General features: G+C 43.7%; 1 protein-coding gene across 3 annotated transcripts in view; it reads right to left on the bottom strand.

The window, feature by feature from the left end:
- cdkal1 (CDK5 regulatory subunit associated protein 1-like 1) overlaps window positions 1-16155 on the bottom strand; it is a 314438-nt gene that overhangs the window by 196973 nt on the left and 101310 nt on the right. Inside the window, exon 1 of one of the 3 annotated variants that reach the window (XM_053494244.1) lies at window positions 11-193. The exons of 1 other annotated variant lie outside the window; for it this stretch is intronic. The gene's annotated coding sequence lies outside the window, so the exon portion shown is untranslated. Of the gene's footprint in view, window positions 1-10; window positions 194-16155 lie in introns of those variants that run through there. One more of the 3 variants, XM_053494247.1, reaches the window with a different exon arrangement.

Below are 16155 nucleotides of genomic sequence, written 5' to 3'. Positions count from 1 at the left end.
AGTCACTCACTGTATAAATGAATAATCTCGATGTTTTATCTCTGAATGATCCCCCAGTAATAATAATCCCTCAGTAATAATAATCCCTCAGTAATGATCCCTACAGGAGCTCAGAGTCAGGCCGGGACTTTATAAACGGTTCTTTAGCTGAGTTTGGCTGTTTATCTGGAAGTCTCCATGCTGAAGCAGTAGCGCTAAGGCTAATTCCTGAACACAGAGCTAGTGCACTACACATGTGCACTACTGAGGGGTAGAGCCAGTTCAGTCCTCAGTGTTCGCGCGCTCTGTGGTGCACTACATAGTGAACGGGACGCGGTTTGTAGTCGAGCCCTGTATCGACGCGCTCTGTCTGAGTACGGAGGCCGTGTTAGGACAAAATTCACACGTTTAGTCTCAGGATGTGTTAAAAAGGAATAATGTAAGATTTAAAGTGATAAATTGTTTATTTACAAATAACGTTAAGAAAACTATAAACACTGTGTTTACTGCTGTTGTAATAGATTTATTGTGAACGCAGATTATTTCCCCATAAGAGCACCAAGGGATTTATTCCTCACAGACACACGCGCTACGGAATATGTGGGAACACCAATTGGCCTAATCTGCATGTCTTTGGACTGTGGGAGGAAACCGGAAACCCACCGAGCACGGGGAGAACATGCAAATTTCAAATTCAAATAATATGTTTAAATAGGTGTTAAAAATGTATCTCCACTTTAATGAGCCAGTGTATTATGATGTGCGATGTGGTGGGCTGCTGTGGACCAGGGAGTCCAGGGACACTTTTTGGTTGCAAAAGTAGGCGGAGGGATATAATGATATTTATATTTTGAAAACAATAACAGTTTAACAATATTTTAAAAGAATTTCAAACAGATTACCTCAGATTTGTTCCAGTTCATTCCACAGCTGATGGTTCATATACATACATTACATATAATGCAGGCATTGTGTTATCCTATAAAGTCTTAATAAATATGAATTTATGCAAGTTGTCTAAATATCACCTGATCTTCATCTTTTAACCTGCTGTCCCTTATATGAGCTCGACTCTGATTAGAAGTGTCTGTTGGTGCTTTAAGTTTTTTTCTTTGTCTGTTCCTGTTTGCGTCTCTTTCTTTTAAGCATTGTGCAGAAAGTGTTTGGAAATACATATTTGATTCCTCCTTTAAACCAAGATGGCGCCGGTAAGGTCGGCTGCCGTCACGACTGCTCCGACCACCTTTTCTTTGTTTTTCTTCTTTAAGTTAGTTTACAGTGTTTTAAAACCGGCAAAATTACCACCATGGAGTACATTAGTTATGATAGAGACACTCTTGTTTCTATTGGTATACAACATACTCACAATTCAACGTTTTTAACTCCAGATCCGAGCTGGCCGAGTTAGATCCTGAGGGACAACAAAGGACGCGACGCGAAGCGGCGGCCTCGAGGAAAACGAGCCGGCGTCAGGAACAGGCTGAGAGCCCGTGCACACCACACACCTCTGCCTAGCATCCTGCTCGCCAACGTCCAGTCACTGGAGAACAAACTCGATGACCTCAGGGCCAGGATAAAGTTCCAGAGAGACATTCGGGACTGCAATCTCCTCTGCTTCACCGAGACATGGCTGAACCCAGCGGTGCCGGACCACGCCATCCAGCCGGCCGAGTTCTTCTCGGTTCACCGCATGGACAGGACATGGGACTCGGGGAAGTCAAGGGGAGGCGGCGTGTGTTTAATGGTAAACAGCAGCTGGTGCAACAGCACGAGCGTTGTTCCTCTCACACGCTCCTGCACACCAAACCTGGAACTACTGTCCATCATGTGTCGTCCTTTTTATCTACCTCTGGAGTTTACATCGGTCATAATCAGCGCCGTTTATATTCCACCACAAGCGGACACGGACACTGCCTTATGCGAGCTGCATAAGGCACTCACACAACAACAAACACAACACCGGGGCGCTGCGCTTATTGTGGCGGGGGACTTTAACAGTGCCAACCTCAAACGCGCAGCGCCAAACTTTTATCAGCATATCACTTGCCCCACCAGAGGCGAAAGGACACTGGACCACTGCTATACAACTGTCAAGGACGGCTACAAGGCACAATCTTGCCCACCGTTTGGGAAATCCGACCACGCCGCCATCTTCCTCATGCCAAAATACAAACAAAGGCTGAAACAGGAAGTTCCGGTTCAGAGGGAGGTCGCACGCTGGCCGGACCAATCGGTGGCCGCGTTACAGGACGCACTCGATGACGCAGACTGGGACATGTTCAGAAACAGCTCCGATGACGTCAGCGTGTTTACGGAAGCGGTTGTGGGATTCATTGGGAAACTAGCGGATGATACAGTGGAAAAAAAGACTATTAAAACGTTTCCCAACCAGAAGCCGTGGGTGGATAAAACCATCCGCGACGCTCTGAAATCTCGCACCGCTGCCTACAACACGGGACTCGCGTCGGGGGACATGGAACCGTACAAGGCTGCGTCATACAGCGTCCGGAAGGCGGTGAAAGAGGCGAAGCAGCGCTACGGGAGAAAACTAGAGTCACAGCTCCAACAGAGTGACTCTAGGAGCCTGTGGCAGGGATTAAGGACAATTACGGACTATAAAGCACCAACATCCGGTATGATGAACGCAGACGTGTCTCTGGCAGACGAGCTGAACACTTTCTATGCTCGCTTCGAGGCTGCAGCTAAAGATGCTAGCGATGCTAATGCTAGCGGCGCTAATGGCTGCAAACAGGAAGTCACTGCGAGCACCGGAAGCGCGTTCATCATCACAGAGCATGACGTGAGGAGAGCCTTCAAGAGAGTGAACACCAGGAAAGCAGCAGGACCAGACGGCATCTCAGACCGTATCCTCAGAGCCTGCGCAGACCAGCTAGCACCTGAGTTCACTGAGATATTCTACATCTCTTTATCTCAGTCGGTGATCCCCACATGCTTCAAAGAGTCCATCATTGTTCCTGTCCCAAAGAAACCTCATCCATCCCCCTCAATGACTATCGCCTTGTAGCCCTCGATGATGCAATCTCTCATCTCCTACATACATCTCTAATATGAAAATGCTATTCATCGACTACAGTTCTGCATTTAATGCCATAATTCCCTCCACACTTACCACCAAGCTGGAGCACCTGGGACTCAGCTCATCAATGTGTCAGTGGATATCCAATTTTCTGACTGGCAGACCACAGGCAGTAAGGATGGGCGGACATGTCTCAGCCTCCCTCACTCTCAGCACTGGAGCCCCCCAGGGTTGTGTTCTGAGCCCCCTGCTGTACTCTCTGTACACCCACGACTGCGTTGCCACTACCAACTCCACCACCATCATCAAGTTTGCTGACGACACTGTTGTGGTGGGCCTGATCACCAACAACGATGAGACGGCCTACCTGGAGGAGGTTGGAAATCTGGGGAACTGGTGCCAGAGGAACAATCTCCTCCTGAACGTCAGTAAGACAAAGGAGCTGATAGTGGACTTCAGTACAAAACAGGAGAGGAACTACCAGACCCCCATCATCAACAGGAGCCCAGTGGAGAGGGTGGACAGCTTCAGATACCTCGGTGTTCACATCACGCAGGACCTGGCATGGTCCTGTCACATCAACACCATGGTAAAAAAGGCCCGGCTGCATCTGTACCACCTTAGACGCTTGAGAGACTTTAGACTGCCCTCTAAGGTGCTCAGGAATTTCTACTCCTGTACCATAGAGAGCATCCTGACGGGAAACATCACGACCTGGTTCGGGAACAGCACCATGCAGGACAGACGAGCTCTACAGAGGGTGGTGCGATCAGCTGAGCGCATCATCCGCATCGAGCTCCCTGACCTGCACTCGATCTACAGCAAGCGGTGCTGGACCAAGGCCAGGAAGATCGTGAAGGACCTCAGCCACCCCAACAACGGACTGTTTACTCTGTTGCGGTCTGGGAAGCGATTCCGCTCCCTGAAGGCCAACACAGAGAGACTGAGGAGGAGCTTCTTCCCGCAGGCGATAAGGTCTCTCAACACACCACTATGCAGGACTAACACAATCTTTTCATAATTGATCAATCAATTTTTTTACATCCATGGACACTATGGACAATTACACGCACACCTTCCTTCATATCTACACTACATGTTGTACGTTTACATCCTGGACCAGTGCACAAAGACACTTTAATAACCTTTGCACAAAGTCACTTTGTTCTATGCATATTTGCACACCCAGTACAGTATATTTCAATTTGTACATCATATTTCTATTTTTATTTTTAGTTCTATTTTTTCTAGCATATTTCTATTTTTATTTTTAGTTCTATTTTTCCTAGTTTAATTAAATTCTTCTTTTTAATTTTTATATCGTATTTCTTTTATTCATATTTATTTCTTATTTGTAAACTTTAATTCTCTTTTAGGGTCAATGGCAGTCGTATAAACATTTCACTACATTTCGTACTGTGTATGACTGTGTATGTGACAAATAAAATTTGAAAATTGAATTTTTAAACATTTAGCCATTAAAATTATTTTACATTTTCTCTGATTAAAATATGGACGAAAAAAATATTTAGTTTCAGAAGTGAGAAAGTGTTAATTTTATTTAAATGACATTACACTATAGACCAGTATAAAGTGTGGTCGTGTTTCACCTGACCAATCCCTGTCAGGAACTAATAAATCTACAAAACATTTTAAATATCAAGTTTAAAAGAAACCAACAAGAAATTAAGCATTAAAAAGTCCCAAAAATCATCTTTACTTTCATTCTGAATCAGTTCAAACCAGAACAAACCAACTTAACTAAGATTTTAAAGATTTTATTTCTGAATTTAAAAAAAACATTTTAGCAGAATTTTATTCAGAATAAATGAAAATACAGATGGTAAGTTAAACTTTGCCTTAAGAGAAAAAAAACACTACATTACAATAATCAAAACATAAAGTAACATTTAATGAAAATACATTTTGCATTGCAGCGATAATTAGGAAATTTCTTTAAATTGTTAGTCTTACTTTGTTATTATTATTATTATTATTATTATTATTATTATTATTTATGGGAAAAAGGGGGAAGAAATAAACACAAATCACTGTGTAAAGGTCATGATGCTGAATCACCACAATCATAAGTCAAACTGTATAATAATAATAATAATAATAATTAACAGCAATGCCTATTCACCTTGAGACCATGTTAATAATGACTGGCTGTTACAACTACAACATTGAAATTTAAAATAATCTGTTTCAAAAAGTATATATACATAAATAGACTGTAGATTGTAAAAGTAAAATTTGGAACAAAAATGGAGTTCCAGCTGTGCAGGTCTGAGGCGAGGCCAATCAATACATCACACAGTTCTTTTTCTTGACCAGGACTGATAAGGACACATATGAAATTTCCTTTTCACACCCATGACACAGTGCACTTTCTCAGTGAAGAAAACCACCTGGTGAAGTTGGTAAAGTTGGTGAAGTGGGGCAAATGTCATACTGTCTACTAAACATAGAAATCTCACTAAAATAAGATCAGACTTAAAACATCAAATTACTAAGAAATGAAAAACAAAACATAACAGAGGAAGTACTACCACTAGTCGGGAGGGCCGAAGACTCGCTCCCGCACCACTGGGGGCGTAACACACTCATTGATTCGAGTCTTCAATGTTGTAGACATTTGCCCCACTTCAATGCCCTCTTGAGGGGGCATTAATCAACGATTAGCTCTCTCTAGGCCTCCGGCTGCAACACCCAGGAATCGAACTCGCAATCTCCGGATGATATGGTGAGCACCACACCACTGCGCCGCTTGGAGGCATAACAGAGAAATTTTAACTACAGTGGAACCTCAGATTACGAGTAATGTGGTTTACGAGTGTCCGCAAGATGAGCAAAGATTTTTAATAAATTTTGACTTGAAAAACGAGCATTGTCTTGGTTTACGAGCACCAAGTATCATGTATTACACATGCGCTTCTTGTTTTGACTCCGAGCGTCACATCATCACAACTGAGCCAACGGTTTTTCTCTCACTTACGCTGCGGAATTGTAGGTCATCGTCTCCCCTGCTGGGTAAATACACACACACACACACACATTAACGGAGAGACCGTTTTTAAAACCATTCAAAAATTAGCAAGGAACATCACTAGTCACACTCGCGTGAGCACATACTAACGGAATCACTGCTGTAAAGTAAAACAACAACAACAACAAAAAAACTAATTAACCAGTGGTCTGTATTAATGGTCTTGACGGCTGTCTCGTGCCTAGGGTTTATTATAATAGTAATATCATATTTGATAATAATAAACCTATGAATTTAATTTTAAACACCACTCTCTTCAGTCTTTCATCATCAAGTACAGTCCTTGTGTTTAGAATAGATCTTGTGATTAATCCTTCTATTGATATGCTGTTATTTTTTATACATAAAAAAATTATATATAGTGATTCATGTGCACATACAAGTTTTGCAACAGACAGAGCTGAAAAGAGCTGCAAGGGGGGAAAAATGTATACTTCCAAACCCAATAATTGTGGTTTGGACCCCAGTCCAAACCTCTTCGTGGTGCTGCAACTGCAGTAACCCTTTGGGAATAAAACGTAGGCTAAGGTCCCCAACCATTTGTGGTTAAAACTTGGGACGGAACACAAATAACTATGACTCTAAACATGGCATCAGACAGTGGACCTTTCAGGCAAGACAATGTTCACAATGTGACTGGAGAAAAGCAAGGATGAGTTCTCAGTAGACCAGCTCTCTATGATGCGATTGGGATAAACCCTCTACGATGCTTGACTTCTGATTCCAGCAGGATTGCAGAAAGTCGTCTGTGCTGTACCAAACCAATAAAAATTGACAATGGAATTTACATGGTATGGGCCTTAGAAAGATACAGGTCTTCAAAAATGGACAGAACAAAGATCAACATCTTGGGTATCTGAAAACTGGCTTTTTCCAGTCAGAGGACCACACCTTTTATTACTTAGGTTATACTGTTCAGAAAAATTGTGTGGCATGAGCAAGAAAATTAGCAGATCAGTGGAGAGCAAAGTTATCAAAAAATTAATCACCAACCTAAGAAAGGCACCCAAGATCACATTGGCAATTTCTGGTGAATTATGTAGAAGTACCTGAAGAAAATATGTGTGCTTCATATTTGTGAACAATTTTGGTTCACATATGCAAAACACATAATGGTTTGTATATGTGAAGCCTTCTTTGTCCCTGTCATGGAGTGCACCTGTGATGGGCATGCGCCTCAATTTGTTATCGCTCCTCGCTCACTCCATAGGCTTACTAGATAGCTGGCCTCCGCTTCTGCAGGTGCACGAAGGGGCGGGGCTTCTGGAAATGGGCACAGCTGCGGCATTATCAACAATAATGGATCACGGGCTTCTCCCCGCATTATAAAAGTGTAGCTTGTGGTCTGGTCTGTCTGGTATCGTGCTGAAGATCCAGTGCAGAGTTGCTTGATGGACGCTAAAGATGCAGAAGTGTGGCATGTGAGCGGGGCGATGTAATGTGCCCCAGGGACCCAGGAGCAAACAAAACTGAAAGGAGTCGTTTAATTGCTGCGTGAAGGACAGCCACATGAACGCTGCAGGAGCTCCTGAGGGACTCGCACTCCCGCCTAGAGCCAGCCTTCGGGATCCTGCCGCTAAAAAGGAAAAAGGCCACTGCACATCCCAGCCTTGAAAGCCACCCAGCCATCGGACATCGAGGGGGACTCCCGCCTGAGGCCACACCCACTGGAGAGCTGGGAGGTGCTGGCTGGTCAGGTAGAAAAGTGCCATATCTGGATTGGTGTGTTCGCGGCATTGAATTTAATCTAATCAATTTTGGATTTAGCAGGATTAAGGTGTTTATAGGGTTTGGGACAATCAACAGGTAGAGGAAATTTTTGAGGATTTAATATGTCAGAGTTTGTTTATCATATTTGGGGGGAAGCAGGAAGCATGAGCTTAGAAATGGAGTTCGAACTGATTTTGTACAGTAAGCATTTTGGCCTGTAATAATCACAGAAACGTGTGTAAGAAGAACAACAAATAAAACATTTAACTTTCCTAATTGAAGAATTCTAAGTGAGTTACTAATTTCAGTATCAGTTTGTCGAAGACACAATAGAACAATACTATGAATATATACAGTAGATGTGTTAATACCATTTTATAACAACTCTTTTTGTAAAACTGATACTAAAATAGAAAAAAAGCATCTGCATAATCAATCTGTGCAAAATCTTATTTATTGCATGAGGGCTTTCCTAAGGCATTAAAAAGGCTCCTCCCTTAATTCACCTTAACACTTGTGTCAGTCATTTAAACTTGTAATGCACGTAGCATAGTGGACTGCAAAAAAATTGTTAAAAGCAAAATATTATCTAGCATTTTAAAAAAAAGCTAACCGAAACTGTATAATAAATTAGTCAGAGCAAAAATTTTGCCTAATCATTAATATACTGTCCTCATTCCTTTTAAACAAGGAAACTCCCCCTGAGCGAACGGCATCCAATGCCATAATACAGAGAGAACAAATGAGTTTAGACAGTTTAGACCTCTTGCTGCCTTGAAAAAAGTCTTTTTTTCAAAAGATTTTTGCAGAGATTGAATGTCTGGATGCTTCTTTTCTATTTCATTCTTATTTTATTAAAAGCATGTATTATTATTTTATATATATATTTTTTTAAATAGTACAAATGCATCCATATTCCAAGTCTAAATAATGGGGTGTATAGTAAAAACCTTACCTAAGAGAAGAAAACTGATTCTCTGCCATGACGGATCTACACAGAGGAAACACAGAGTGAAATATAAGTGTGGCGAGTGCTAGGGGGGCTGGCTCGAACTCCGCCGATCCCCCGATTAAAAACTGTAGCCAATTACCTTGGGAATTGCGCCCCAGGAAATCTACAACCCTAATTATTTATTTAACTAAGGCACCCAGGTACGCTTACTGAACATGCAAGAGGCGTGGATTTCGTACATAAACACTTTTATTCTTTCACAGTCATACACAACGTAGCAGTTCAAAAGTCATATAATAATGCTAAAAATGGTTACAACTACCCCATCAAGTGGATGCTACACTAAGAATCATAAACATACTAAGATACACAGTCAAATTAGAGCTGGAGCTTAAAACCCCAACACGTCGCACTGCCACCACACCTTTAGCTCAGTGTTTTTCAACCTTTTTTGAGCCAAGGTACATTTTTACCTAAAAAAAAAAATCACAAGGCACACCAACAATCGATACTGTAAAAAAATTAAACTCTGTAGCCTATATTAACAATATACAGCCATTCTTGTTGAAGTGTCTTAACCAGGAATGAAATAAACACAATTCATATTTCCACCTCCTCAGTGTGAAACCTGGGCCTGTTTGGATGAACACAGAGCCGATATCCTGGCAGGAATTGAAGAAAGACACACACAAAGCTCTTACTCAACAGCTCTTAGTCTCTCTCTGTTTTTAGTTTTTATAGCAGTCAGGGTTGAGAAGCTCAATTACTAATCACTAATTCTCATCTGGAAATACAAGGCAATTAGCTATCTGCTGCCACCTACTGATATGGAAGAGTATGACATGATTACTCTGCATGATTTAGAGAGAGGGGGGGGGGGGAGGGGACAAACAATTTGCAATTTAAAAATACATTCTCAGACAGATAGAATGCATGCACAGCAGCAACATGGCAAAGCACCCCATTAAAAAAGCAGCAGTCATGCAGCACAGCAGTGAGGCAATTACAGGGCATATATTTATCCAATAACAGTAAAACAAAAACTGAACTAAAGCGAAAGCAAAAGTGAAGCAGTGATCAAGCAGAGCAGCAGCGTTCATGCTTTAGTCCACAGCACCCATTTCGACTTGTAGTTCCTACTGGTCAAAATGAAACAAATTAAACATGTCCATACCACAGAGGACAATAAAATGTACTAATAGAATGTACATACCCGTTGCCAGACGCTGAGTGAACGACCGGAGTGATTGAACGGAATGTCCAGTCGCTGTACAGCCAGGAAAAACAGGAAACGAGCCACTCACCCACACCAGTAAGGCAATGTTGTCAAAAAGGAAACCCAACCGTCTAGTGAAAACTATAACAAATAACAATAAGTAACACAAGCCATAGTCACAGGAGAAATCGTGTAAAGCGTTCATACCTGAAACGAACCCTGCGTGCAGCAAATGACATGCACTCCACACGACGGAGAGTCGATAGGAAGAGATTTCAGGAATAGTGATGGAAGTTTGAATCATTTTAGTGACTCGGTTCTTTGAATCTCGTTCATCAAAATGAACAAAATGTTTTTGAGTTATTTCGTTCATTTCGTTCTTTTGATCAGAAATAAATTATAATATTGCGTTTTCAATAAAAAAAAATACCCTCTTAGCTATAGTTCCAGTAATGAAAATATTACAATGCAGCTAAGGACATTTTATAATAAACAGAATGAGTAGTTCACCTCTCATATCTTCCAGTCTGAGTCGTTCGTACTTTTGAATCTATTGCACTGCATAGCGTCTATGGGAGTCACGTGACAAAGGAACGATCGACTCGGAGTAAAAGAGTCATTTAGAAAGAATCGTTCAATTCTGTTTCCTGTACATTACATACGGAGGTTTTGCGATGATTTGCGCATGCGCAGCCAGTAGAAAATGAACGAATCACTCTCTGAGACGACTCGTACTTCTGAGTCAGGTTAAAGACTCGTTTAAAAAGAACCAATCGTTTATGGATATCAAAACTAGATGAAATATCCAAGTTGTCCAGATTACCTGAGTATGTCCAAGATATAAAATACTGGATGACCGATAATTTTCTCTTACTAAATTTAGACAAGACAGAAATATTACTTATTGGTAAAAAAATGCACAAATGCTCTTTCACTTCAGCTTGCACTTAAAAGGATGTACTATTACTACAAGCTCGACAGTGAAAGACCTGGGCGTAATATTAATTTTTATGACAGTTTACAATATTACGACAGTTACTTATCCCTTGAAAATCAGATTTTCAATATTACAAAAACAGCCTTTCATCTTAGAAATATTGTCAAGTTTGGGAACATTTTATCCGTATCTGATGAAGAAAAGCTAGTTCATACATTTATGACCTCCAGACTGGACTATTGTAATTCATTACCAGGTGGTTGTCCTGCATCCTCAATAAACAAGCTTTAGTTAGTCCAAAATGCAGCCGCCAGAGTTCGCACCAGACCAAGAAAATATGATCATATAACCCCAATACTATTAGTATTATAAGTTTAAAATTGATTACAAACTCTCTGCCCTCTGCACCTGTCTGACTCATCCTGGTGCCATGCTTTTGCTAAACTAAACTGGACTCCATGTTAACTTCGACATCTTCTCTTATAATAAACTTCTAGCTGTCTAACACACAGTATGACCAGGGCTGGACTGGGACAAAAAATCGGCCCGGGCATTTTGACTAGAGACCGGCCCACTAGGTATTATTGGCAAAGCCATAAAGCCTTTGAATGAAAACAAACGCTGTTCTGAGAACGATGTATGTTTAATAAACTTAAACCTACACCATCCTCCCTATTCTAGTATTCTAAACAGTACTTAGCGGAAAACAAAAGACTGCTTGGTCGAGTTAACCTAAACTATCTACAACACATGGTGGAAACCTGAAATTAAGACAGAGAAGACTAGAGGTGAGACATGATCATTAATGAGTATTAAAATGAATAAATTACAGATTTAGTGATATTTTCATAAACTATTTATTTATCACATCAACAAACAGCATGGCAGCACAAAATATTTTTTTAAACATGGCAACCTTTAAAAAGTGAAAGGAGACAGAGAAAGAAAGTTGAAAAAGAATAACACTTAATAGAATTTTTGATGCCATTTTACACACAGTACATGGCACAAGAACTGACAACACAACAAAACACAGAGATCACGATCGCTGGAGTGTCATCCAGAGACCTGGGCTGCCACAACCAGCTAAATCGTAACACAAATGCACAGAAATCAATTATCAGGGTTCGTACACATTTTTACCATTACATTTCCATGACTTTTCCATGACTTTTCCATGACTTTAAGGTAAATATTCATGACTTGAATATGATTCATGAATAAACAGTAGTTCTGAGGCACTCACAAGGAATATAAGTTTAAAAAGCCTTTATTTAAACTTGGCTATCCATTAAAAACATGCCAACATGTTTTGGCCTCTGTGGCCTTCTTCAGGGCAAAAAATGCTGTTAAATTAAATAAAGGCTTTTTAAACTTATATTCCTTGTGAGTGCCTCAGAACTACTGTTTATTTGGGAAACATTTTGGATCTCCAAGCTGAAGACCACCAGAGGACTACACCTCTCAACACCCAAGCTGTAACATCCTTGCCAACTCAGTCCGGGAGGGTAAGATCTGGGTCACCGGATTACTGAGCCGCTCCTTTGTCTCCCCCTAGTGTGTCTATGTGTATATGTCTCCCTGGTTTGTGATGAGCACCAAATTATGATCACCTGTCCATCCTTACGTGTCTCTATTTATAGCCCAGCCGAACTCTCTTCACGTTGTCTGTTCACTGACGTGCACCTCTGTCTGTCGTGGTTTTAAATAGCTAATGTGTGTATGTGCTTTCCCAGGACTGAGCGGAGTCTGCAGGGAGGGGTCAAAGCCGAGGGTTTCTTGCTGCCGCCGTCACGGTCAAGGTCAAGGCTGAGTGATTCTCAGTACGCCGGGGTTTGCGGCCTCACCACCGCGGCGTGATTTGTTTGTTATGTTTTTTTTGTTCGTTTCTACTTTCAACCCGACCCACCTGCAGACCCCCAGCTTTCTAAGTTGCTGTTGTTGCAATTCTTGTTTTACATATAGTGTACTGAGTAATAATCTCAGAGAAAGAAAAGAAGAATAAAACTTGTCACGAACTAATCCTGCTTTTTGCGTCCACTTCCTTCACCAGAAGACATGACAGATGAACAGACCCTCCCGGACGCAGCAGGAATACCGCTGCCGGATGAGACCGCCCCAGCACTCGACTACATAATCCGGCAGCAGGGACAAATTGACGGCTTGGCACTTCTGGCCTGTGAGCTGTACCTGGCGGAATATCCCGAACTGACTGGTGCCAAGAAAGTCAGCTTCATAACGCAGCAGCTCACGGGTCCTGCTATGGACTGGGCGGCGGCGGTGTGGAGCAACGACGCAACAGTGACGACCGACTATGACATCTTTCTCAGAGACTTTCGCGCGGTGTTCGACCACCCAGATCACGGGAAATCGGGGGAACAACAGCTGCTGAGGCTAAAACAGGGCAATCAGACCGTCTCGGATTACGCGGTGAAATTCCGCATTCTAGCCGTGGAGAGTGGCTGGTGCGATAAAAGCTTGCTGGCCAGGTTCCGTGACGGCCTCCAACCCGAACTACAACTCGAACTAGCATGTCGTGATGCCGGGCTGTCACTGGACGACAGTATCAACCTGGCCATCAAGTTGGATCAGCACCTCCGCGGCCAGCGCCGGCACCTCCCACCTCGAAGTGCAGCAGGAAGGTCCGAGCAAAGCCACCGCGATAGCCTCAGCAAACCCCCCACCGAACCGCGTGAAAGCAATCAACCTGAGCCGATGGAGATCGGCACGTACCGCCTTTCGGCCCAGAGCGCCGACGACGCCTAACGGCGGGGTTATGTTTGTACTGTGGGGGGGGATCCCATCGAGTAAACACCTGTCCGCTGTTAAACGTAACCACTTACACCCCACCTCGTACTCATCACTCTTTTTGTTTACAGGCTACTTTGTCTTACAATAACCACACTGTGTCTGTCTTTCCCCTTATAGATTCGGGTTCGGCTGGGAATTTTGTCTCCTCTACTCTTCTTTCCAAGCTCCGAGCTCCCGTGTCGAAGCTTCCCTACCCGATCCCAGTAAAGGCTCTAGATGGTCAACATCTAAAACAATCACCCCTTGAACATCTTTCCGTGCCACTTCGATTAACTTTCCCAGGTCACACCGAGGAGCTAAAATTCTTTGTGCTCCCGCAGGCGGATCAGTCGGTCGTGCTAGGTCTCCCATGGCTTAGCTATCACAACCCGAATTTTAATTGGGCACAGTCTCGCATCATATCCTGGGCCCCAAGATGCGCGAAATTTTGTAAACCATCCTCATTGATGGTCCAAACCACAACCATTGAAAGTCCTCGCGCCCAACTATCAACCACTGTGCCATCTGAGTACCGAGCATTTCAAGATGTGTTTAGTGTTAAGGCTGCCGCACGACTTCCCCCCCATCGTCCGTGGGACTGCGCGATTGACCTCCTGCCGGGGAAAACACCGCCTTGCGCGCGCATTTATCCATTGTCTGTGGTGGAAACACAGGCCATGGAGGAATACGTGAGTGAGGCTCTCCGGCAGGGGCTCATCAGCAGGTCCACGTCCCCAGCGTCAGCGGGATTTTTTTTTATTGAAAAAAAAGGCGGGGGTCTTAGACCCTGCATAGATTATCGTGGTCTAAACGCTATTACAGTAAAGTATAAGCACCCACTGCCCCTGGTGCCGGCCGCGATCGACCAACTCCGAGGCGCTTCTATCTTTACTAAACTCGATCTCCGTAGCGCATACAATCTGGTACGTGTTCGCGAGGGCGATGAATGGAAAACGGCGTTTAGCACCACATCCGGACATTACCAGTATAACGTGATGGCGTATGGGCTGGTAAACGCACCTGCGGTGTTTCAGGGGTTCATGAACGACGTGTTTCGACATATGTTAAACCGTTATGTTATAGTATACTTAGATGATATTCTGGTGTACTCGCGGTCATATGCGGAACACGTCGTGCATGTAACTGGAGTCCTTCGTCGTCTACGCGAGCATGGACTCTATGCGAAGGCAGAGAAATGCGACTTTCATCAAAAGGAAATAGCATTTCTCGGTTATCGCATAGGACCCCAGGGAGTCGAGATGGAAGCGACCAAGGTCAAGGCGGTACAACAATGGCCGGAACCCAAGTCAGTTAAGGCGCTACAGAGCTTCCTTGGGTTTGCCAATTTCTATAGGCGATTTATTCGGGGCTTCAGTACAGTGGCGGCACCGCTCACAAGTTTATTAAGGGGCAAACCACAGCGCCTGCGCGAGTTCTCGCTGGAAGCGCGCGCAGCTTTCCAGCGACTCAAACATGCTTTCACTTTTGCGCCCATTCATAAACTGCCGGACCCGGAGAAGCCATTCATAGTTGAGGTCGATGCGTCGGAAGTGGGGCTGGGGGCGGTGCTGTCACAACGCCATGGCAACCCAGCGAAACTCCACCCTTGTGCTTTCTTTTCACGAAAACCAAGTCCTGCCGAACGCAACTATGATATTGGTAATAGAGAACTGCTAGCAGTAAAAGCGGCGTTAGAGGAGTGGCGACACTGGCTGGAGGGAGCTAAACATCCCTTTACTGTACTCACCGACCATCGAAATCTTGAGTACATCCAACAAGCAAAAAGATTAAACTCTCGACAAGCCCGATGGGCGCTGTTCTTCATGCGTTTCCATTTTATTATCACGTACCGACCGGGCTCTCGCAATAAAAAAGCAGACGCGCTATCTCGATTTTATCCGGCGCCGGATCACAACAACGATCCGAAATCCATCTTGCCATCGTCACTCGTGGTGGCTCCGATCGTGTGGGACATCGATTCGGAGATAGCCCAGCTGGCGCGGTCCCACCCCGCGCCCAAGGGCTGTCCTCCGAATCGAACGTACGTTCCGGAGCCTCTACGCGAACGAGTGACGATCGCGGCGCATACAAGCCTCGCATCAGGTCACCCCGGCGTGTCACGAACCATCCACCTATTAGAACCTAAGTTCTGGTGGCCAAAACTGCGGGAAACCGTGAGAACAGTCGTTTTATCTTGTGCAACATGTGCCGCAACCAAAAACCCCCGTAGGTTGCCAGTTGGTAAATTAATGCCCCTACCTACACCTAACAGACCGTGGTCCCATATCGCCGTGGACTTTGTCACGGATCTGCCGGTGTCAAAGGGGTACAGAACTATTCTTGTGGTGGTGGATCGATTCTCGAAGGGAAGTCGTTTCCTTCCGTTTAGTTCTCTCTCGTCAGCCTTCCAGGTAGCAGAAAGCTTATTCGATTCCGTGTTTCGTTACTACGGTATCCCGGAGGATATTGTTTTGGATCGTGGTCC

Source organism: Clarias gariepinus, chromosome 4 (genome assembly GCF_024256425.1).
Source record: "Clarias gariepinus isolate MV-2021 ecotype Netherlands chromosome 4, CGAR_prim_01v2, whole genome shotgun sequence".
Lineage (NCBI taxonomy): Eukaryota > Metazoa > Chordata > Actinopteri > Siluriformes > Clariidae > Clarias > Clarias gariepinus.
Note: the sequence above shows the minus strand (reverse complement) of the source record. Positions and strands in the feature narration are given on the sequence as shown.